The sequence below is a fragment of the Callorhinus ursinus genome, unplaced genomic scaffold, assembly GCF_003265705.2.
Source record: "Callorhinus ursinus isolate GAN/ISIS: 27379988/994484 unplaced genomic scaffold, GSC_fseal_2.0 scaffold12, whole genome shotgun sequence".
Taxonomy (NCBI): domain Eukaryota; kingdom Metazoa; phylum Chordata; class Mammalia; order Carnivora; family Otariidae; genus Callorhinus; species Callorhinus ursinus.
Window position 1 is genome coordinate 26,363,995 of NW_027397074.1, and position 23,865 is coordinate 26,387,859.

Consider the following 23,865-nt stretch of genomic DNA (forward strand, 5'->3'; position numbering starts at 1 on the left):
ATGTGCTGTATTCCCCTGGTTGATTTGGAAACTTGGTCTTGGCTGGCTGTTCTTGCTAATCTTCTGGGGGAGGGGCCTGTTGCAGTGGTTCTCAAATGTCTTTGAAAAAGGTGGAATTGCCCCGCCTTTACCAGGTCGGGCTAAGTAATCTGCTGGGGTTTGCTCTCGGGAGCTTTTGTTCCCTGCAAACTTTCTGTACAGTTTTGGAGGACAAGAGTGAAAATGGCGGCCTCCCAACCTCTGCCCCGGATGAGCCGAGAACTCAGGGCCCCACTCCTAAGTGCGCCCCCAGAGAAAAGCAGTCAATCTTTGCCATCTCTAAACCTAGCAGATCCCTGCGGTGCTCTCCCGCACCGCTCCTCCCCGGTGGGGGGAAGAGGAGTCTCCCCGGATCTGCTGTTTGTTCGGTCCCTGCTGGAAGAGCAGTGGCCTGACTGTGCCACGGATCATGGTTTATGGCATCCCTGAGCTGAGAGCCCAGTCCTCAGCTCAGTCTTTGTGGCCAGCTTCCTTGCTCCAGTACCTGGGAGCTCTGCCGCACTCACGCACCCCCGTCTTTCTGTGATCCCGAGGGTCCTGAGACCACACTGTCCCAGCGAGGTTTCCACCCCCTGCTTAGCCACTGGAGTGACATCCCTTAGTGGAGCTGACTTCTAAAAGTTCTGATTTTGTGCTCTGCTTCTCTATCACTTGCTGGTAGCTGGCTGATAGAGGCTCCCTCCCCCTGTGGTCTATCTTCTCGAATATCGCCTCAGATTCACTTCTCCACACCTCCTACCTTCCAGAAAGTGGTCGCTTCTCTTTTGAGAGAGTTGCTGCTATTCTTTTCTTCACTCTCCCGTTGAGTTTGTAGGTGTTCTGAATGGTTTGATCCCTAGCTAGCTGAATTCCTGGGACCAGATGAAATTTAGGTCTCCTACTCCTCTGCCATCTTGCTCCTCCTCAGTTCCAAGCAATTCTGAAAGCTGGGTGCATGCTGACAGCTCTATCTAGGGTCCAGTTCTGCTTCCTGGGAGTGGGTTTCTAGGCTTTTGGCTCCTTCCTCTGGACTCTTGGCTTCCTGTCCTGATTCATCTTTCCTTTTCCATAAGAATAGTTCGTATTTGCTGCTGAATAGTTTCTCATTGTGCATTCTTCACAGGAAGGTTGAGAACACTGTGTCTCTCCATTAAGGGTTTCTTAGTTATAGAATGAGAGGTCTTAGTGTTTAATCACTGAAAAGCTCCGATACTTTGTGCTAATAGCTGACGTCATTCTTTATGGTGTCCTAGGAATAGTTCTTGGTATACCAGGAAGTATATTGTGGTGGCTAGGGGGCAAGGGGCATGGAGAGATTAGGAACAGGTAGGAGTGAAGAGATGTAGGTGGTATCAGATGATATATGCACCTCTTGCTCTGTGAAAACTTTCCTTCTCCTTTCCTTTGAAAGAGTGTTTTGTTAAAATATACATTCTTGTATATAAATTGTAATCTTGAGATGTTAAAAGTATTTCATACATTTTGAAGCTATACTCACTTTGCTTATTTTAATGGATTAAGCAGTATAATTTTGTCCACAAAGACCAAGATTCCTCTTTTATTATATAAATTTTTTCAGAATAATTTTAGGAAAAAATATTAAAAATGACATGGAAGAAAAGTACTACATATTGTAATGAATTTTAAAACAAGACAAAAATATGTGTATAAGAAAGCATCTCTTGGCTTAGTTTTATTTTTAAAAATTAAAGAAATTCTTATTGCTTCCTTTAAAAATTTTTTTTCAGACTCAATGTTAAGTATTTTTGCATATTTGCGTTTTTTAGCTTTTATGAAGTACTTCTCCAAATGCTTATAGTGTGGTGTTATTAAATATTAGTTAATTTTCATTAATTTTTACTCATTTTTTATATTTTTGCCATCTATTTCCTTCTTGTAACAGAACACATAACATAGATTGGTATAAACCTTTTGAAGGACAGTTTGAAAGTCTGTACTGAAATGCTCATAAACTTTGGCTCAGAAATTTGCTTTAAAATGCTCATAAACTTTGGCTCAAAAATTCTTCACTAAGAATTTATCCTTAGGTAGTAATTTGGATTCCATACAAAGATTAATGTACAAGGACCCTTATTACATCTTTTAACATGCAAGAAGACCATGTAAAATGAAAAGGAAAAAAGGTTAAATGTCTAATAACAGAACTGTTAAATAAATTATGGTATATCAATACTGTGGAATACTACATGCTTTTAAATTCATATTTTCAAAGGGTATGTAATGGCATGAGAAAGGCTCATATTAGAATGTTACCTGAACAACTCAGAATTGCAGGCTCTTTGTGTAATATGGTCCTGGTTATTGTGATGTGTTGTTAGCAGTGCTGTGAATGTACCATTGTGTGTTTCAATACATTCAGAAGGACATGTATTGAGTGTTAAGAGAGATTACTGCTAATTGGTGGCACTACAAGTAATTAAGAATTTCTTCCATTTACTTTTCTATATTTTTTCCAGTTTTTCACAGTAAATATGTATAATTTTGCTGTTAGAAATAAGTTACAAAAGAAAACTATCATTGTATAGCCTAGCAAAGATAAACAATGGACCCCAAAGACCATCATTTAAAAATACAATGTTTTGTTAGTAACTGGGAAACAGCCTGCAAGGTGACTGTTCTGTAACCAAGAGAGGGGTCATGCCAGTCAAAGAGAGGAAGAGGTAAGATGCCTCCACTGACCTCATGCCACATCCAGGCTTTGTGTCAGCTCTGGTATTCTCAAGTTCAACAGCCTTGGTAGCAGCAAATATTTGGTTCAGATCAATAAAAAAAAGCTGAAGTAGTAAAGTTTTAAACACAATAATGTGAAAAAATAATAAAACCTTTTCGGAAGCAATTGGCAATAAGTATCACAAGCCTTAAAAATGTTATTTCTAGACTTACTAATTTCAGTTCTGAGGATGAGTCCTAAGAAAACAATCGTAAATGTTGAACAAATTTTATGTATAGATATGTTTAGTGAAGTGTTATTTTCAGTGGAAAAATATGGGACATAAATCTGTTCTTGGAGAATCATTAAGTCAATTATAATATATTTGTTGAACTATTGTATAGATGTTAAAAATATAACAGTTATGAAAATGCTTAAGATAAGCGAAAAAGTAGAATTTGTCAGTGAATCTACATAAAAAGTTTAATAACTTTGCCTAAAGGAGACCTATATGGAAAAAGGAATGGGATAAAATATACCAAGATGATTAATGTGGTCCTATTTGAAGGTAGGCTAATAGGGTGATTTTTTTCTTTTATTTTTCTCCATACTCCAAATTTTCTTTTCTATCCTTTCATAAGGCAAAATAAACTTAGCTAAAAAAAAGATGCTGTTAGAAAATGTTTGCATGATTTTATAATGGATTAATAAAGAAATGGGACATTTAAAGAATGTTCTGAAAAGTTCCACCTTGACTATGACTCAATTCTCTTTATGGCTCCACCTCCATCAGTCCTGAGGCAAGTAAAAATCCATCTCCAAACAAGTCTCAGGCTCCCAGAAGTCCATTTCCAAATTTTATGCTAGAACCCTGGATGAGCATTTATCTGAAGATGGTATGAGGAGAGGTGGAATTAGACAATGTTCAACAATGAAAAATTATGTTTGAAAATGAGTTTGGTTGAGAATTTTTCATTTAAATTCTCAGAAAGCAATGGGATAAAATCACACTGATCTCTGCATTCAAATCTCTGCATAAGAAATAAGTAGCAAGACAGGGAAGGGTGACCTGATGTGAACACAGGGATCTGTAAAAAGAATGTCCAATTGCACATTCCTTGTAGTGGGGTGCCCAAAGGAATTTTAAGAGCTGAGATAGAGTCTTCAGTTCTTTTCATTATTCTGCTGTGATGTAAATCTCATTCATTGACTCTAATCTCCAGTAAGAGTCAGTTGCACACATAGCCTTATTTCAGTGGCTGTTTTGGAGACTGAAAGAATCAAGATGCTTTCCAGTATGGAGTGATTCAGTGAAGAAAAGGAACAATATATATTGGACAGCAAGACAAACTGAACCAATTAAGAGGAAAGAACCTGACACCAGTGATGACTAGGAGGGATATAAACCCCCCAAAATTTTAAGAAAAGTTGAGATACTCTTTCACATTTGGTTGACAAAAGCCAATTTTATTTGTATTTCAAAGGGCAAGGTGATACCAGTTGGCATAAGATTTATAGTTGTAAAGGGCAGAATTTATATATAAGCCTGGGAACTCAATAATGATCCAACTGATGTTGAGTAAAATCAGAATGGCCAATCTCCCTTGCCTCTGCCAATTTTTCTTTTTTTTTGTAATACAAGAGGTTTCGAACATCACAGAGATAAGCGAATTTATTTTCTAAAATTAATTCATTAACCCAACAATATTTTATACTATCTAATATATTCTAGGCACTGTTTTAGGCAGTGTGGATACATTGATTTGTATGACATACAAAAAATCCCCACCCTCTCAGGACTTACATTATTCTAAAGTTAAAATCTCAAAGAAAGAAAAAAATCAACAACAAAACCAGTGAGATACAAACAGACAAGTTAACTGCATTTAAGTGCCCATCTAGTCATATTCTAGAAGAGAGTGGTTATTCTGTGGTGACATTACAGGGACATTACAAGGACTTTAGTAGATCTGGAAAGATGAGAACATTATGTATCTTTGAGTAATGTGGGGATCTTGTTACTAAATGAGTGGTTTAAGATTGAGAGTTCTAGAGTTTTAGGGCCAAAATAGAGTTGGATTGAGAATAATTATCTAGAAGGAATTTACTCCACTATCTGGTTGGAAAAAATGGAAGTAGATTTGGGTAAGAGATGAACTGTGGAGCTAAATAGTGAAAATGCTGGTCAGAACGGACCTCATGGAAATTTTCTATTTTCTTCCAACATTAGTGATATTATTTATTTCTAAGCCAACAGGTCAGACCATATGTTAAGAAGTCTCTTGACATCATATTGAGGATTGGCTGTCCCTGAATCACTTCAGTACACTTTAATAGCAACTTATGTGAAATAAACACAGAAGGAAAATTCAGTGAAGATTGTGTGATTTTAATTACCATTTGGTCACAAATAATTTAATATGGCTTCTATTAGGGAAATGTTGCAGAAGAGTCATCTCTTGTGGTACTTCGGGATTTACTGGTCAAATGAGTTTGGAAAACCATTTCCTTCATGTAGGTTCACAATGCATGTTGATCCAGTAAGGTCTGCACAAGGCATTCAACAATAAAGAAAACTCTTTAGCTTTGCTTACTCAGTTTTCTGAATATTGTTGAACATAGAATCTAGTTTATTCAGATCTTTATTTTAATGTTTTCTTGTTTTGAGAAACCTCACTTATCATCCCACCAGTTTACTTTGAAAATGCTACTCTAAAATGGTTTAAGTTTTATACTAAAAGGATAACTATGTTAAGAAGAGAATTTACTTGAAGTTTATGAATGTTGCATAAATCTATATATGTTAGGTATTCAAAAACCTGAAAAAATATTTTTGAGGTCTTTGTGATTATTTTTTCTATTGAAAGTCAAAATGATTTGAAAATAGCCGGTACGTTCCTAGGCCATACGTGGCTGATAGCAATTTGTTGTACAAATTTGCACTGGTAGATACTCGAATTTTTATCACTCATTTCAAGCTGATTACATTCTTTGAAGATGTTCTACTTTTTCCCCGACTTTTCATCCGAGGCACACATTAGCTGGGCAATTGCTTGCAGTTTTTGTTTTCCGTTCTCTAGCTTTTAATGCCATTTGAAGATCCAAAAACTTTCAAGAAGCAGCAAAGCAAGAAAGTACTATCCTGCTTGCTAAAAGAAAATAAAACCATTTTCAAGGTATGTTTATTCCTCCAATTTCATGGATGCTAAAATCCATGAATGAGCTTCATCTTCAAGGCCATCTTGAGCGGAATTATACTGCTTTGCATCTAATGTTGGATTTCTCTATTTGGGAGTCTTTTTCCTGGGAGAGCATTTCTTAATAAAGATGAGGAGCAGAATTTCCCAAGATTAGCAAAACTCTGTAATGAGTTGGGTTTTAGACACCTGACAGGATATGCTAATACAAACAAAACTGCCTCTCCGAAAGAGTAACAGCATCCTATGGGCAAAATAAAACCAGGCAAAATAAAAAAGACTGTGTCTTTTTACTTCTGCTGCTAATTAAAATGTTAGAATTATAAAGCTAATGAGTAGATTTCTTGTCCTGTATAGAATTGTTATCTTTCCTTATTAAAATATCGTTAACGTTTAAAAACTACGTTTCATTTGCGCAGAGAGACTTTGTTCTAGAGCAAAGTTCAGATGAATGGCTGGATCATGAAGGACATTAATATCAATAATACATGTTGTTATGACTAAAAATAATCCAATAAAAAAAGTCAGCTTCAGAATACGACCCAAACAGCTTTTAGCTAAATTGTAATCCTACTAAATAGAAGGCCCAAAGTGAGTTTGTTAAAGATATTAGCTATCAAAACCAAACAGAAATTAATTAAATTAATATCCATCAAACTGACATGTATATCTTATGGGCTAGGCATCAAAATAGATACTGGAAGGATAGAGCGCAAAGTCAAAGTCCCTCTTGTAAAAAAGTTGCAGTCAAGTAGAGGAGAAAATACAATAAATAGGTGATTATGCCTTGCCCAGTCTCCCAAGAGGAGGAAGGGAATGGCAATTTATGAATGCTCCCAGAGGAAGTGAATCTGAATTGAATTTTTAAGGGTGGCTAATAGGCCTGGTGAGCTGAATCAGTGGAACACTCCAGGTAGAATGTACAGTATGTGCAATGGGACAGGGTGACAGGGAGTATGTTGAGTTCTGACAATGGAGATGAGTTAGAACAAGGCCATAGTGTATGGGATTGGTGTGGAATGAGGCTGGAGAAGTGAGCAGGAGCCAGATCACAAGGAACCTTGCATGCCCTGTTAAAGAATTGAGATTTTATCCTGTCAGCAGTGACGGTCATTGTTAAATCTTATTCAAGGACCTCATAGGTCAAATTCTGTCAGGCACGTTGTTATGGTTAGGAGGGGTAGCATTCAACATCACGTGGTGGTGGTGCAAATGCTGGTGATGGTAGTGATGAGTGTGTGAGAGAGATTGTACGACTCAGTGATGGGATTTATGGGCCTTGGCACTGGAGCAATGGTGGTGTTGGAGAATGGACATTGGGATGTGAAGGGTGTACTGCAATAGTGTAGTCGATGTAGGTAACATTTCTTTTTGCTATTAATAATTCATGATTGGAGCCAAAGATCAGAATTTTTCTCTGCTTTTTCATCCAAATAGTGGTGATCTTGCTTGCGGTGAGGCAAGAAGGTGTATGTCTCTGGGATTCAGGTCGTAGTCTCAGTGATAAAGACGCCTCCTTTCCTGCTCATGTCTCTCTTCCTTGGTAGATTTGTTTTACCTCTTCAATTATATCTTTTATGTCTTTCAAATTTTATTTCTCTCTGTAATGTAATTTAAATTTTTCCCAAAGTGAAATATGCAGCTGATTATGAAATCAAATCTAAAGCCACCTTGTGCTGAGTATATCAGTGTTATTAATCAAATATTCAGACATTTCCTCCAATTCGTCCTTCATAGAGCTGTCAGATTCTTTCCCCTTAAAACACTTTTTCAACTTTTCATATATATATAAGTAATAATAAATATAATAAATATATAATAAATATATAATAAAATCTTCAGTGACTCTTTAGTTCATATATGACATAATATCATTTCCTGATACATGTAAGTAATTTATTTTTATCACAAATACTGGTTGGGCCCCAAGTTGGCTTAGTACTCCAGTCACATACACATGTACATACATAAGTATATATAAAGCTTCTTGAGATACAAGGAATAAAACTCAACTTACTTAAAAAGTAAAGAAATAACATGGAGAGTTATTACTACTACTAGAGAGTAGTATGCTGACCAAAATAAGTCCATCAGAGAAAGACAAATACCATGTGATTTCACTCATGTGTGGAATTTAGGAAACAAAACAAATGACCAAAGGGGGAAAAAAAAGAGACAAACCAAGAAACGAACTCTTAACGATAGAGAACAAACTGATGGTTACCAGGGGGGAGGTGGGCGGTGGATGGGTGAAATAGGTGATGGGGGTTTAAGGAGTGCACTTGTCGTGATGAGCACCAGGTATTGTATGAAGTGTTGAATCACTATATTGTACACCTGAAGCTAATAGTACATGTATGGTAGCTAACTGGAATATAAATACTTTAAAAAAGTAAAGAAATAAAGTGAGAGGGTTTTTTGCAAAGGAGTTAGACTTAGGAGTTATTAGCAGGTATTGTGAGCTATAAGAATGAGGAATCGAAAAGTCAGTCATTCTGCTATTTCTTCCCCCAGGTCTGCATGGTCTCTAAGCCCTGCTTCTCTCCATGTACTTGTTTCAATTATCCTGTGTCTAAAGACTGGCTCTGTTTAGGTGTGAATGGGAGACCCTACTCTGGACTGGATGTAATCTCTTCAGTCAAGTCCCCAGTAAAAAATAGCTGATGTGCTATGGTGAGCTCTGTGAATTGTGTAAGACTGTTGAATCACAGACCTGTACCTCTGAAACAAATAATACATTATATGTTAAAAAAAAAAAAGAAGATAGTAGGAAGGGAAAACTGAAGGGGGGGAATTGAAGGGGGAGATGAACCATGAGAGACTATGGACTCTGAGAAACAAACTGAGGGTCTTAGAGGGGAGGGGGCTGGGGGAATGGGTTAGCCTGGTGATGGGTATTAAGGAGGGTACGTATTGCATGGAGCACTGGGTGTTATACGCAAACAATGAATCATGGAACACTACATCAAAAACTAATGATGCAGTGTATGGTGATTAACATAACATAATAAAATTAAATTAAAAAAATAGCTGATGTCTGTGTAACACAATTCTACAGTTGCAGGAAAGAAATCCTAATTGGTTCATCTTGAGTCGACTATTAGCCCACTTCCATCATTTAAGGCCAGGGGGCTAGGTCACATGAGACAGTGTCCACTCAGTGGGTGTATAGAGGAGGATGTCTAAGAAGAGAGAATAGAGAGTTTCTTCAAGAAGGGAGCATGGAGCAGGAAGAAAATAATTGGCCCAGCTGAGCCTTATTCCTGAACCTGATACTACTCTCCCACCTTTTTTTTTTTCCTCCCTCAGAGCATCTAATAAATCTCAACTTAACCTAAATTTTAACTCTTTAATTTAGATGCTAATAAGCAGTGAAATGACCAAACCATAGACATGAATAAGGAAAAGATCTAAGGGGAAACTCATGAAGAAGATAATGAACCCTTAAATAATCCAGCATTACCTGGCATATCTGTGACCTACTGTCTGTAGAGCAAGAGGACTCACTCTTCTTCCCAAATGGTTGGCGTGGTTACAGAGACCTGCATTTTCCTCCGCCAAAGTAGAACAAGCTGAATTAGTTCTATGAACCTTTCCTGGAAACTGCTTGGTACTTAACCTTTCCTCACCTTCTGCTAGCAATTCAGAAGTGGTTATTTGTCTTGTTTCTCTTTGTTCTGTTTTCTTCTTTTTTCACAAACTCTACCTTCAGTCTATTACTTTGCTTCCTTAATAATGAGAATATAAATGTCTCAAAAACAAATCATCTAAACTTCAACCCATTTAACACATCCCCTTTCATGTGGCCAAAAGCTTTCTGAAATTTCTTCCCTTTAGTATGTATGTAATGATGAGAATTTATAGGTACAGGAATGTTTTCTTTCCTCTGTAGCTGATCCAGGGTTATACCTGGGGGTGAAGGATAATGGTCTTCTGCTCACACCACTTTTAGCTTTGGGTGAAGTAACAGTAGAGGTGCTGGTGCTGGACAGGAACTGTCATTTTGATCCTGAAGTAGTGGCTCAACAATGAAAATATGCAAACTGGTTCTCACAGGATTTATGTATTTGTGGTTTCACATGTGGTCTCATTTCAGGATCTACCCTCCCTAAATGATACCCTCTCCAATGAACAGTTGTCTACTTTGACATTCACAGGAAAACAAGGGAAAAGAATTAAAAAAAAAAATCTGAAAGATCATTTACTAATTGAAATGTTTTTTTTTAAGCTCTTGATATTACGGGTTCCACAGAGGTTATGTCTGAAGCACTAGAGAGTACAGGAGTAAAGCTGAGTGGCTAATTCTCTTTGAACTACAGGATCTCCATAATCTCAAGTGTTTTACATCTATATAGAAGGTAGACCACTTTCACTTGTCAGTCCATTGACCTTTTCATTTCCATTTACTGCCTTTTCCTCTGCACCTCAACAACCTACTCCCATAGTCATATCTTGTCCCATAAGTTCTCCATCCTATAATTGCTAAGTCAAGAATTCAACTTTCTGGCCCAAATCTCTCTTTCCAGTTTACTTCTCCAATAATTCTCATGATGTCTATTCTTAGATCTTTTCAGTTCTTTCCATCCCCTGCCTCATTTCCCAGTTCACCAGCTTCCATCTCTCTTTACCACCCACATACTCAGTTTAAATCCCAAGGCCTACTACATAAAACAGGAGCAAAACCAAACAAACAAAACACTTTCACTAATATCATTCCTTTTCCCTCTCCTTTTGCTACACCTCTCTGGCAAAATCCCATTTCTGAATGAACCAGCTGTCTGCTTTATTTGTACCCGTGCCCAGGTAGCACAAAGATTTTAGAGAAAATATACAATAAAACAGGTGGCTACTTCTATCAATTCATTACCTTTAACTTCAGTTCAACTTTTAGTATTGTTCAGCAATCCTGGTTCATTTCTCTGGCCAATCCTCCCACCCTCCGTATTGATTTTTTTTTTTTTTTAAGATCTTATTTATTTATTTGACAGAGAACAAAAGCAGGAAGAGCAACCGGCAGAGGGAGAGGAAGAAGCAGGCCCCTCGCAGAGTGGGGAGCCCGACTCAGGGCTTGATCTAGGACCCCAGGATCAAGACCCCAGCCAAAGGCAGATACCAACTGAGCCACCCAGGCGCTCCTCCATATTGATATTTTAAAGTTTCTCCACTTTTCTCAATTCTCTAATGTCCACCATCCCACTCCCAATTTGACTTCCTTAGTGTCAGCGTATTATCTTACTTTCTATACATGGGAACAAAAGCAATAGGGATGGACAAAAGAGAACTAATTCTCAAACTTAATTGTTTTTCTACCCATTATCCTCTTCTCCTATACAATGGGACAGCTGGCCCTTCAAGTGCTCCTGGCTAAGTCTAAAGTAACTCCTTCTGTCTTCTCAGAAACTGTATGCTATTGCTTATTTTCCTACTCTTTTTAAATTGCTCCCAATTTCTCCTCCTCTGCTGGATTATTTTCAGTGACAGTTAAGCATGTTCAGATCACCACCATTGAAACAACAACAAAAACCCCAAAAATAACAACAACCTTTTGTGGCGCATCTTCTCAAAGGAATTATCTATACTCAGTGCCCAATCCTGAACAAGTAGTTTTGAATAAATGGAGAAATTACCTAAAAATATTTAATAATTTAGCAAAATATTTTATTTTGATGATTATCCTTGCTTAAAGGTTTTATTTTATTTTTTTCTTTAAAATTTTTTTTTATTGTATATAAATTCAGTTAGTTAACATGTAGTGTATCATTAGTTCCAGAGTTAGAGTTGTTATTCGTCTATTACATATAACACCCAGTGCTTATTACATCACGTGCCCTCCTTAATGGCCATCACCCAGTTACCCCATCCCTCCACCCACCTCCCTCCAGCAACCCTTGGTTTGGTTCCTATACTTAAGATTGTCTCCCTCTCTGATTTCATCTTATTTATGCATAAAGGTTTTAAAACTGCTGAATGTTTATGGAGGTCCTATTGTACTAAGTGTTGGGGATATAGAATATGTAGCATGGTTTTGTCTCTTATGATAGGCTTATAGCCTAGCACAAAAGACTGGCAACATTATCAACACAATATAATATGCCATATGAAGGTGTATGTCTGGGACTACAGAAACATGTTCATAAGTAATTGAAAAAAAAATTTTTTTTTTTTTTTGACACAGAGAGAGAGACAGCAAGAGTGGGAACACTAGCAGGGGGAGTGGGAGAGGGAGAAGCAGGCTTCCCGCTGAGCAGGGAGCCCGATGCGGGGCTCTATCCCAGGACCCTGGGATCATGACCTGAGCCAAAGGCAGACGCTTAACGACTGAACCACCCAGGCGCCCCTGAAAATTTAAGATGGAAGTACAATACAGTTTTCATTGAGGCTGGAAAAAATTAGGACAAATGTATTTTTAAATTAGAATAGAAACATGTTCTAAAAAATAGAAAAAAGAAAGGTTCTAGAGAAACTCATAGTGAATATTCTGTCCACAAATTTTATATAAATTCTATTTTGTGAGATCTTTTAATTTGGGTCAGAAATTGCACAGTTACTTTAATTGCAGGCAAAACTCTACTTTAAAATCCTCTGCTTGGGTGCCTGGGTGTCTCAGTTGGTTGTGTATGCGTTTGGCTCAGGACATGATCTTGGGGTCCTGGGATCAAGCCCTACGTCGGGCTCCCTGTGGGGAGTCTACTTCTCCCTCTCCCTCTGTCTCTCCCCCCCCACTCATGCTCTCTCACTCACTCGCTCTCTCAAATAAAATCTTTTAAAAAAATAAATAAAAAAATATAAAATCCATGGCTTGACTGTTAAATCTTTCCAATATTTAAATGAGTTCTATTTTTTTAATATACTGCTGATTCTTCTTTCTATAGTGAGTCCCTGGTGCCGCTTGCAGTTCATAAATTACTTTTCAGTTTACTAGCTTTGGTAGAGTATAAGGTATCAGACCAAATATCCCAGGAAGAACAATTAGTAACACTGAATTCAAAAACAATCTGAAGCCATTGAGAGATTTACCAAATTGTATAAGACTTATGAAAGATTAACTGTGTGGGTAAAGTCAAATGAATACTGAATGATCAAAGTAAAAATAATATATTGTGGCATTGGGGCGCCTGGGTGGCTCAGTCGTTAAGTGTCTGCCTTCGGCTCAGATCATAATCCCAGGGTCCTGGGATCGAGCCCCGCATTAGGCTCCCTGCTCAGCGGGAAGCCTGCTTCTCCCTCTCCCACTCCCCATGCTTGTGTTCCCTCTCTTGCTGGGTCTCTCTCTGTCAAAATAAAATAAAATAAAATCTTAAAAATACATATATACATTGTGGCATTTATATATGGATATATACAGACGTGTTTGTGTGTATATGAAATAGTAATATTTAAACATTAAATGATCAATAATTGCATTAAACATAAATTGACTAAATACTATAATTAAAAATATTGCCAGACTAAATAAAAAAATGGAAATTATTTAAATATTGCTTATAAGAGGGATAGCTTAAATTTAAATTCATGGAAAGGTTAAAAGTAAAACTATAAAAGGTACCAGAAAAGGCTAATACAGTTACCTCATATTATAAAAAGTAGATTTTTAAGCTAAAACACATTCTAGGGATGGACAATTTAGTACAGCTACCTAATATCATAAAAAGTAGATTTTTAAACTAAGACACATTAGGGATAGAGGGATAATTTAAAGTAAAAGAAGGTTAATATATCAGGAAGACATGTTATTCTTTATTCACATATTCCTAATAACATGTATTTAAAACATATAAAGTAAGAGAGAATTAACCAAATCCATAATCATAGTCTGAGATTTGAATGTATTTCTTTTAAAAAATGATAGAATAAGCAGATAAAAGATAAGTGTGTTGAATATTCAAGAATGTAATGAACAGGGCGCCTGGGTGGCTCAGTTGGTTAAGCGACTGCCTTTGGCTCAGGTCATGATCCTGGGGTCCCGGGATAGAGTCTCACATTGGACTCCCTGCTCGGTGGGGAGTCTGCTTCTTCCTCTGGCCCTTCCCCCGTCATGCTGTCTCTCTTTCTCTCTCTCATTGTCTCTCTCAAATAAAATCTTTAAAAAAATAAGAATGTAATGAACAAGTATGTAATTATATTAATACAAGTTTATATAATATACAAGTTTACTCATATATCTTATATACAAGCATATAATTATATGTTAAATAAATATATACACACATAAACAGAAAAATATGTGTGTTATGTAACCAACAATTGCAAAATACATCATCTTTTCAAGGCCATTTGAAAATTTTGTCAAAATTGACCCCATAGCGTTTATATAGCAAGCTTTAATAAATCTTTAGGAATTGAAATATTATAGATTATGGTTTCTAACATTGAAATTAAGCTAGAAATTAATAATAAAGAGGGAAATAAAGATAAATTAAAAATTCTAAGTTAAGCAGTACTCTTCTAAAATAGCTATTGGTTAAAGAAATAATAATGAAATTTACAAAAGATTTTAATTGAAAGATCATGAAAAAATACCATTTAAAAGCTTGTAGAATGCAGCAAATGATGGCTAAGAGAAAAATTTATAGCCTTAAATAAATATATTAAAAATAAGAATAAATGTAAGTATTCATCCCAATACATCAGTAAAAGAACAGCAAGTTAAACCTAAAGAAGATAGAAGGAAGACCATAATAAAGATCATAGCAAATATCAATAAAATAATAAGCAGACCTAAAATAGAGAGGGTCAAGAAATCCAATAATTCTTTATAATGATCAATAAAATTAACAAAGTTCTAGCAAGGCAAATGGAGAGAGGAAAGAGCTATAAAATTTCAACATCAATATCAGTAATAAGAAAAGAGATTAAGAGATTCTACAGATTTTCTAAAGAGGGTAAGAGATTATAGTTTTTTGTTTTTGGTTTTTTTTGTTTTTTTTTTGAGAGAGAGAGGGTGAGTGGGGGAAGGAGCAGAGGGGGAAGGAGAGGGAAGAGCAGACTCCACACTGAGTGTGGAGCCTGATTCAGTCTTGATCTCAGGACCCCAAGATCATGACCTGAGCTGAAACCAAGAGTTGGATGCTTAACCGACTGAGTCACCCAAGTGCCCCAAGATGTAAGAGATTATGAACAATTTTAGAAAAATGATCATAAGGGAGCCTTCTTACAGCTTTGGGCAGACAAAGAATTCTTATATAGAGAGGAAAGTACCTCGCCTAAGTTTTAAAAATAAGAAAGCTATATTATACTTTTATAAAATTAAAACATTTTGGTTTTTTTTTTCAGGGCACCTGGGTGGCTCAGTTGGTTAAGCATCTGCCTTCAGCTCAGGTCATGATCCCAGGTCCTGAGATCGTGCCCCAATCTGGTTCTCTCCTCAGCGGCGAGTCTGATTCTCCCTCTCCCTCTGCTGCTTCACCTGCTTGTGCTCTCTCTCTCTCTCTCTAATAAATAAATAAAGTCTAAAAGAAAAAACCCAAGCTTCTTTTTACTGAAAGCTATATTACACTTTTATAAAACTAAAACCTTTTTTTCACCAAAAGTCATTATTATATGGCAAAACGGAGCTCTTATTGAGAATATATAATGGTCTTCTATAAGTCAATAAGAGAATTGGGGAAAATACTCAAACAGGTACATTACAAAAGACGATATTCAAATGGCCAAAATAAGATATGAAAAGGGGCTTAACCTCATTAGGTATCAGTTGAAATCCATGAGCTCCAGCTGCCTCCCAGAATGGCTAAAACTAAATGACAGGTACTTGGAATTGGCCAGGGTTATGGAGTAACTGAAACTCTCATGCATTGCTGGTAGAAGTGTAAATTGGTACAGCCATTTTGGAGAACTGATAAACTGGAAAACCTGAAACTAGCCAAACCCTATGACTCAATAGTAACATACCTGGGTACGTAACTGTCAGAAATGCATATGTATGTTCATTAAAGAAAGTGTTCACAGCATTAATAGTAATAGACTAAAAAACTGGAATCCACCTCAACGTTCACCAAAGGTAGAATGGATAAATATGTTGTGATATATTAATATAATGGAATACTAGATAGCAATGAATATGAACACATTATTTATAACCCCAAAGCAAGGACAAGAAAGCTGAAACAAAGTGTACAAATTGTATTGTTCCATTTGTATAAAATTCAGTTCCTTGAAGGAAACATGTCTTGTTTTAGGGTCCAGACACTGATTACTGTTGAGGGGAAAGGTGGTGTCTGAGAGGGGAACAAAGGAATCTCTTGAGCTGCTACTACTGCTCTGCTTCTTGCCTGGGCAGAGTTAGATGGATGCATTCACTGAACATTCATGGAATGTACATTCATTGAACAATATAATTATGATGTGTATGCTTTCCTATGTAAATGTGATACTTAAACATAAATACTAAAAATTGTTGGGATGCCCTATAATTTGGGATATTTGGATTTACAGGGAGTTAATGTGGAAAAGAAAGCCTGTTACTGCTTTAAAAAAAAAAAAAGATTATTTGAGAGTGTGTGAAAGAGCAGGGGGGAGGGGCAGAGGGAGAGAGAGAGAATCTCTAGCCGACTCCCCACTGCACCTGATGTGGGGCTCGCTCTCATGACTCTGAGATCATGACCTGAGCCGAAACCAAGAGTCGGGGGCTTAACCGACTCCACCACCCAGGCTCCGCAAGCCTGTTAGTGCTTTAAGCAAGGGAAATTTTCCATCAAAAAGCAAGATGGTATAATAAAAGACATGGACTTTGGAATCAGGAATTTTTGAGTACAAATTCTAAATTTACTGTTTGCTAGCTTTATGACTTTGAATACGTAACTTTATCTAATAATCTTCAGCTTCTAAAAAAAATGCCTCTGAGGAATATATAAAATGTATCAATAGGCCTGGAGCCTTTGTTTCCTAGAATTTTTTGTATTTAGCACTGCTTAAATAGTAAAGCTATGCTCCCAGGATGGCCTACAGCCAACAGATGTGGCTTTGGCGGTTATTATATTTCTGCCTTTACTTATTTGGAAAAAGGCAATTTAGAAAAATATAAGGCACTTCTTATACACAAACCATAATTACTTAGCTTTGCAACACTTGCTCTTTGGTGGTTAGCTCCTAGGCACGCTAAAACATAGCAGCAACAGACAGACTAACCATTTTCCAATACTGAAACTTGAGTCAGGAAATTCATTTATCTCATCTGAGCCAAAAGCAAATTTCTTTGCAGTCCTCCCTGCTTTGCCTTTTAGGTGACTCAGAGCACCTGGTTGCCAATTGCTAGCTGACGATAATTAGCTTTCAATTATCACCAGTTACATTTTCACCTGTTCAATTTGCAAATTCCTGAATTTTTTGGCTTGTCCTATTAACAAGTTCTGATCTCTTCTGTCTTCAGTACACCTGCTCTGTAAGAGTGGGGAAACAGTTCTTCCACTGGGGAATTTTCCCTTCATCTGCCATCCTGTCCAGTTTTATCTGTCCGGTGTTAGATGTGTACACACTTTGCAAAGAGACACTTAGGCCCAGGTTCTTAGTCTCAGTCTCTTAGGTTTCCAGGGCTGTCTGCTTTCCTGCTTTCACAGAAGTGATTCTGTGACTCTTCTCACTTTGTTCAAGAACAGCCAAATATTTATTTCTATAAATTTACTTTCTTAAGGGATAACCAAAATAATGGCCAGACAGTATAAGGAATGAGTGAATTTTTAACAATGGAGTTCTCCCAAATTTGATAATGGATTAAGATTCAATAAACCAGGAAGTGAGATGAAGTTATAGGCGATAATGTAGTAAGATTTTGAGAGAGAACATGAAAAATATCCTAGTGAAATTTTTGGTGGTTCTATTTGAAGATATTTATGTCCGTTACACAAAATACACTCATGAAATGTCTGATAGGTGATCGTAGAATAAACATAAAATAAAATGGAGTGCTCTAAATATTATAATACCATGTGCATGGCAATATTACAATATAGGGTAATATTAAACTTAGTACAAATTGGATATGTGACATTGATTTCTGCATTAAATATGAACACAGCTCATATATAAGGAATTTAAAATTTACATTGAAAATACAAAATAAAATAGAAAATGATTTATTTGCATCATAGTTCCCTTCACTTTCTACTTAAAGTTATTGTTATAGTAATCAAGTTATAAAACAACAACAAAATCATGACATAAGAGAAACATTTTAAAAAGAACAAAAACATAGCACCTTCTATAACTTTATATTTTATTTTGCATATTTTTCATCTTTACCAACATTTACCTTATATTATTGTAGCCATAGTTTACAATAAATATTATGATGTTTTTAAGTGTTTAATGTTTTTCTGTGTTTCTGTAGTTTTTATTATTTTAATGAGTGCAGATTAATTCAACAAAATGATATAATCTAAATCATTCATTTATTTTGGAGCATTAGTGTTGCATCTGTTTCTTAAGTTATTATAACTCGACATTATAATGGACATTGTTCTGTTTTTATAACTTTTAGTATATTTGTGGGGAACTATGTGTCAAATAGTATGATTTAGTTTTTATGTGCCTTGATATATTGCCAAATTGTCTTTCCAAATATTGTTTATCAATTTGTGTTTTCCAGCTCCAAATCTGCATTACTAAAATGGTGATGTTTTTAACATTTACATTTTTTTGTCAGAAAGTGTATTTTTATCTTTTGAACATTACAAAATAATTCATCCTTAATGAAGGAAACCTGTAAAATTAGAAAATTATAGAGAAAAATAAAACTAAAATTACCATGATTATATGACCCAGAAAGTCCCTTAATATTTTGGAATATATTATTTCAGATGTTAGTGATTAGATATTTTAAAGCCCCATTATACTGTTGATATTTTGGAACAATTAACAATAACCATGCTGTAGGCTAGTCTTCTCAATTACATTTTTAATTTTTTAGGCATAAGCATCATGTCTTATATTTAATTTGAATCTACACTGGGCAAATCATCATTCTGTCACATGAAAGATACTCAAATTCTTTAAAAATTGTTGAAAATTTCCTGGAAGCAGACATTTACATTAAAAAAATCTAGTTGGAACTACAGACTTATTTTAAGATAGTGCTATGTCCCAAATATGATTTCTTTGTATATTAATTCATTTACTCAGGGGACATTCATTTTTTAAAGTATTTTATTATTTTTATATTAAAGTATTTTTTATTTTATTATTATTACTATTATTTTTTAAGTAAACTCTATGCCCAGTGTGGAGCTTGAACTCCTGACCCGGAGAATTAATAGACTGAGCTGGCCAGGTACCCCTCAAGAGGCATTTATTAAGTTTTAAGCAAAACACAAGGAAGGACATGGTCATTTTATTAAGATGGGCCATAGGCTAACCATAAAAGGCTTCATTCCAAGAGTAAAACTTCACCAGAATACAGAAAGACAAGTAGGTCTTCACAAGGCTTGGGCAGGCAAGATAAGGTAAGTATTTCAGGAAGGAGATGCAATATGATCAAAGATTCAAACATAGGTCAGAACCATTATACTGACAGCAACTTCATGGGAGGAAGAAGTGTTAAGAAATGAGCCTACAGAGAGAAACAGGTCAGATCAGAGCGGGCATGAATGTCCATGCTAAAGATAGTTACCAAAGGCATTACAAAGCAGGAATTGACTTAGTAATAGGAAAATACCTAACTATGTAATTAAATAAGTTAGATATGGAAATTACTTCTTAAATGCTAAATTAGATTGTCATTGCACAACATATATGTTCACAACCTGAGCAGTGAAAACAGTATGATTCATGAACATCTCCCTCTTATGGTAAATGAATAAAAAGGCAGTTTTTGACTTCATCTCAACTAAAGTTTAACCTCCAGTCTCTAAAGACCATTAAATACCACCACATCTCTTAAAACAGCAGGTTATAACTTTGCAAATGTAATAGATGACGACCTATTGCCATACAGATGCTTTCACCTTGAAACTATTTTTAAAAATGGCAGGAAATACAAAGAAAACAAGAAAAAAAAAGACTCTATTACTCAGGAATAATAGCTAAACTAAGCCATCATGGATGGTCAAAGACCAAAAAAAAATATACTCAATGCATGGTCAGCAGTTTTAAGTGAAGTAGTTTTGTCAGACCAAATGATGTGGCTCTGAGCATACCTCAAAATATATGCAAGTGATGTCATTTGGCCTACAACAGCATTAATGCTGAGTCTGAATGTGCAAGAGCAAGTATAGTAGAATTCAGTGTATTCTCTTTGTATTTAATCATTCATGAGTATTACAAATAGCATGTCTGAAACCTTTTCGGGGTCCTTCCGTCAAGATTTGACTCATTTTATTTCAGCTGCCAGGAAATGTAGCAGGCACTATAAGGCAATGCTGCAACTTGCTCATCTCTCAGACTTCTATAGGAAATCTGTGCAGAATAGAGAAAAATTTATAGTAGTACCTAAATTCTCTAAACTGGCTTTGATTTCTGAGCCTCAGATAAGAAAAGCTGAGTTTGTAATTGGCTTGATTATTTAATTCCCATTCTATTTTTTGTGATTTTAAGATGTTCATTCTCATTGCAGAATTATAGTCTCTGGGGTTTTATGTACTTGTACACCACTGAAATTTTTCATTACAAATACTAAGAAATGTAGTCAACAAGAAAGAAATTATGGAACCTTTGAAGATCCGACAAGTACCAGTGAGTATGCTATCTCTATTTATTTGGATAGTAACTGCTTGCATTGATAAGCTACTTCTATATGAACTGCTTGCTTCAGTGGTTCACTGATTCTATGATTGATATTTGTGCAGTTTAGCACATATGTAGAAAATATACTTTATCCTATCTTGGATTGTCTGGGACCTTTAAAGTGATACGGTTTTTTATATCTTTATCCACCTGATTAGAATTAAGTGTGTTGACTAATTTTCATTCTTATGGTTATCATACTCCTTTAAAAATGAAATCATTATGAAAGGCAGATAATTTATTTCATTGACATGAGGAGACAAGGAGTGAGGAAAAACCCCAGAAAATCTTTTCTCTCACTTCTACTATGGCTTCTCATTTCCTGATAATTAATAAGTTTATATATAAACCACCTGTACTTATTGCCCTCTTAAAAAAAGGGTGGGGGGGCAGTTCCTGGGTAGCTCAGTCAGTTAGGTGTCTGACTCTTGATTTTGGTTCAGGTCATGATCTCAGGGTCATGAGATCGAGCCCCATCGGGCTCCATGCTGGGGGTGTAGCTGCTTAAGATTCTCTCTCCCTCAGCCCCTCCTATTCTCCCCCCCTCACGCATGCATCCATGTGCTCTCTCTCTCAAAGAAATAATAAGTAAAAGAATTAGAATAAAATTTTTAAAAAAATTTAAAAAATGCTTGAGACCTGAGGTGACATCTAAATGTTGAATCATAGGGAGTCAGTTAAGATTATAGTATTTCGGCCGGCCCGATGTGCACTCCCGATTCCTTTTGGTTCTTAGTCCAAAATGGCAACTCTCAAAGATCAGCTGATTCAGAATCTTCTTAAGGAAGAACATACCCCCAGAATAAGATCACAGTTGTTGGGGTTGGTGCTGTTGGCATGGCTTGTGCCATCAGTATCTTAATGAAGGACTTGGCAGATGAACTTGCTCTTGTTGATGTCATGGAAGACAAACTGAAGGGAGAGATGATGGATCTCCAGCACGGCAGCCTTTTCCTTAGAACACCAAAAATTGTCTCTGGCAAAGATTATAATGTGACTGCAAACTCCAAGCTGGTTATTATCACAGCTGGGACACGTCAGCAAGAGGGAGAAAGCCGTCTTAATTTGGTCCAGCGTAACGTGAACATCTTTAAGTTCATCATTCCTAATATTGTAAAATATAGCCCAAACTGCAAGTTGCTTGTCATTTCCAATCCAGTGGATATCTTGACCTATGTGGCTTGGAAGATAAGTGGCTTTCCCAAAAACCGTGTTATTGGAAGTGGTTGCAATCTGGATTCAGCCCGGTTCCGTTACCTAATGGGGGAAAGACTGGGAGTTCACCGATTAAGCTGTCACGGGTGGGTCCTTGGGGAGCATGGAGATTCCAGTGTGCCTGTATGGAGTGGAGTGAACGTTGCTGGTGTCTCTCTGAAGAATCTGCACCCTGACTTAGGCACTGATGCAGATAAGGAACAGTGGAAAGAGGTTCACAAACAGGTGGTTGACAGTGCCTATGAGGTGATCAAACTGAAAGGCTACACCTCCTGGGCCATTGGACTGTCTGTGGCAGATCTGGCCGAAAGTATAATGAAGAATCTTAGGCGGGTGCATCCAATTTCCACCACGATTAAGGGTCTCTATGGAATTAAAGATGATGTCTTCCTTCGTGTCCCTTGCATCTTGGGACAGAATGGAATTTCAGATGTTGTGAAGGTGACTCTGACTCCTGAGGAGGAAGCCCGTTTGAAGAAGAGTGCAGATACACTTTGGGGGATCCAAAAGGAGCTGCAGTTTTAAAAAGTTTTCTAATGTACCACTTCACTGTCTAGACTATAGCAGGATTTTAGTTGGAGGTTGTGTATATTGTCCTTATTATCTGATCTGTTACTCAAGTAATATTAAAATGGCCTAAGAAAAAACGTCAGTTTCCTAAAGTTCCAAATAGGAATGGTTCACCAAACCCTGCAGCTGTATCCTGGTACTGGATGATACCTGGCTTTGTAGCCCTAAATTGGTTAATGTAAGTTAGCCCCACCGTCTCAGAGGCTCCACTGCCAGAGCTGCGGTTGCTCTGCACACCAGATGTGTGTTTACTGTGTGTTCTGTCACTTCGGGTTCCTTCCCCCAACACCCAACATGCCTAGTCCATCTTTTCCAGTCAGTCACGTTCTGGGATCCAGTGTATAAATTCAATATTGCGTGTATTGTGCATAACTGTCCTAAAGGATCTTACTTTGTATACCATGTATGTCAGAATATAGTGTACATGGCCATATAATGTAAAAAGACAATGCAGCCAACTAAGTGTCATACCAACTAAAATACCAAATAAATTTTGAATGGTGAAAAAAAAAGATTATAGTATTTCTATACTATAGAATACAATCCACATATTGCACATGTTGTAGAATATTTAATGAAATGTGGCTTCCAGATTGTTCTGTTTGATACGGAAATGTTGGCAATGTTCTGGGTTTCAACAGATTTATACCTCCTAGCTTTCCCTATCCCAAGCGGTAGATATGTGAAATAATTTTGGTCAATGAGATGTGAGAAGTTTCTAGGTGGGAGCACATTCAGTTAGCACTTACCATCTGCCTTTCCCCTTCATTTCCTGAACACAGATAAAAAGATGAAGGTAGAACAACCATTTTGCCTTCTTCACAAGACAGCAATAATGAGGGTGGTCGTATTTTCTAAGGAGCCTATATTTGTGTTGGCATTGTGGGTCTGGCATAACAGAATTATTTTACCTGTCTCTGATCTTCTAGCTGTGTGAAAAAAGAACTCTTGCTCTTTTTAAAATTTTTAATTGCAATATAGTTAACATACAGTGTTATATTAGTTTCAGGTGTACAATATAGTAATTCAACAATTCCTTACATCACCCAGTGCCATTGTAACAAGTGTACTCTTTAATCCTTATCACCTGTTTCACATCCCCCCACCCACCTCCCCTCTGATAACCATCAGTTTGTTCTCTATAGTTAAGAGTCTGTTTCTTGGTTTGTCTTTTTCTTTTCCTTCGCTCATTTTTTTCTTAAATTCCATATATGAGTGAAATCATATGGTATTTGTCTTTCTTTGACTTCTTTTGCTTAGCATTATATTCTCTAGTTCCATCCATGTTGTTACAAATGGCAAGATTTTATTTCTTTTTTCTATTTCTATTTTATTATTATTTTATTTCTTTTTTTAATAGCCAAATAATATATACACAGACACACAGACACATACACACACACACACACACACACACCACATCTTCTTTATCCATTCATCTATTGATGGGCACTTAGGCTGCTCCCATAATTTGGCTAT

The 23,865-nt window shown here is 36.5% G+C and overlaps 1 pseudogene; it reads left to right on the forward strand.

Moving 5' to 3' along the window:
* The first annotated feature begins 21,325 nt into the window (after positions 1 to 21,325).
* On the forward strand, positions 21,326 to 22,891 carry LOC112824938 (L-lactate dehydrogenase A chain pseudogene; annotated as a pseudogene).
* The last annotated feature ends 974 nt before the right edge of the window (positions 22,892 to 23,865 follow it).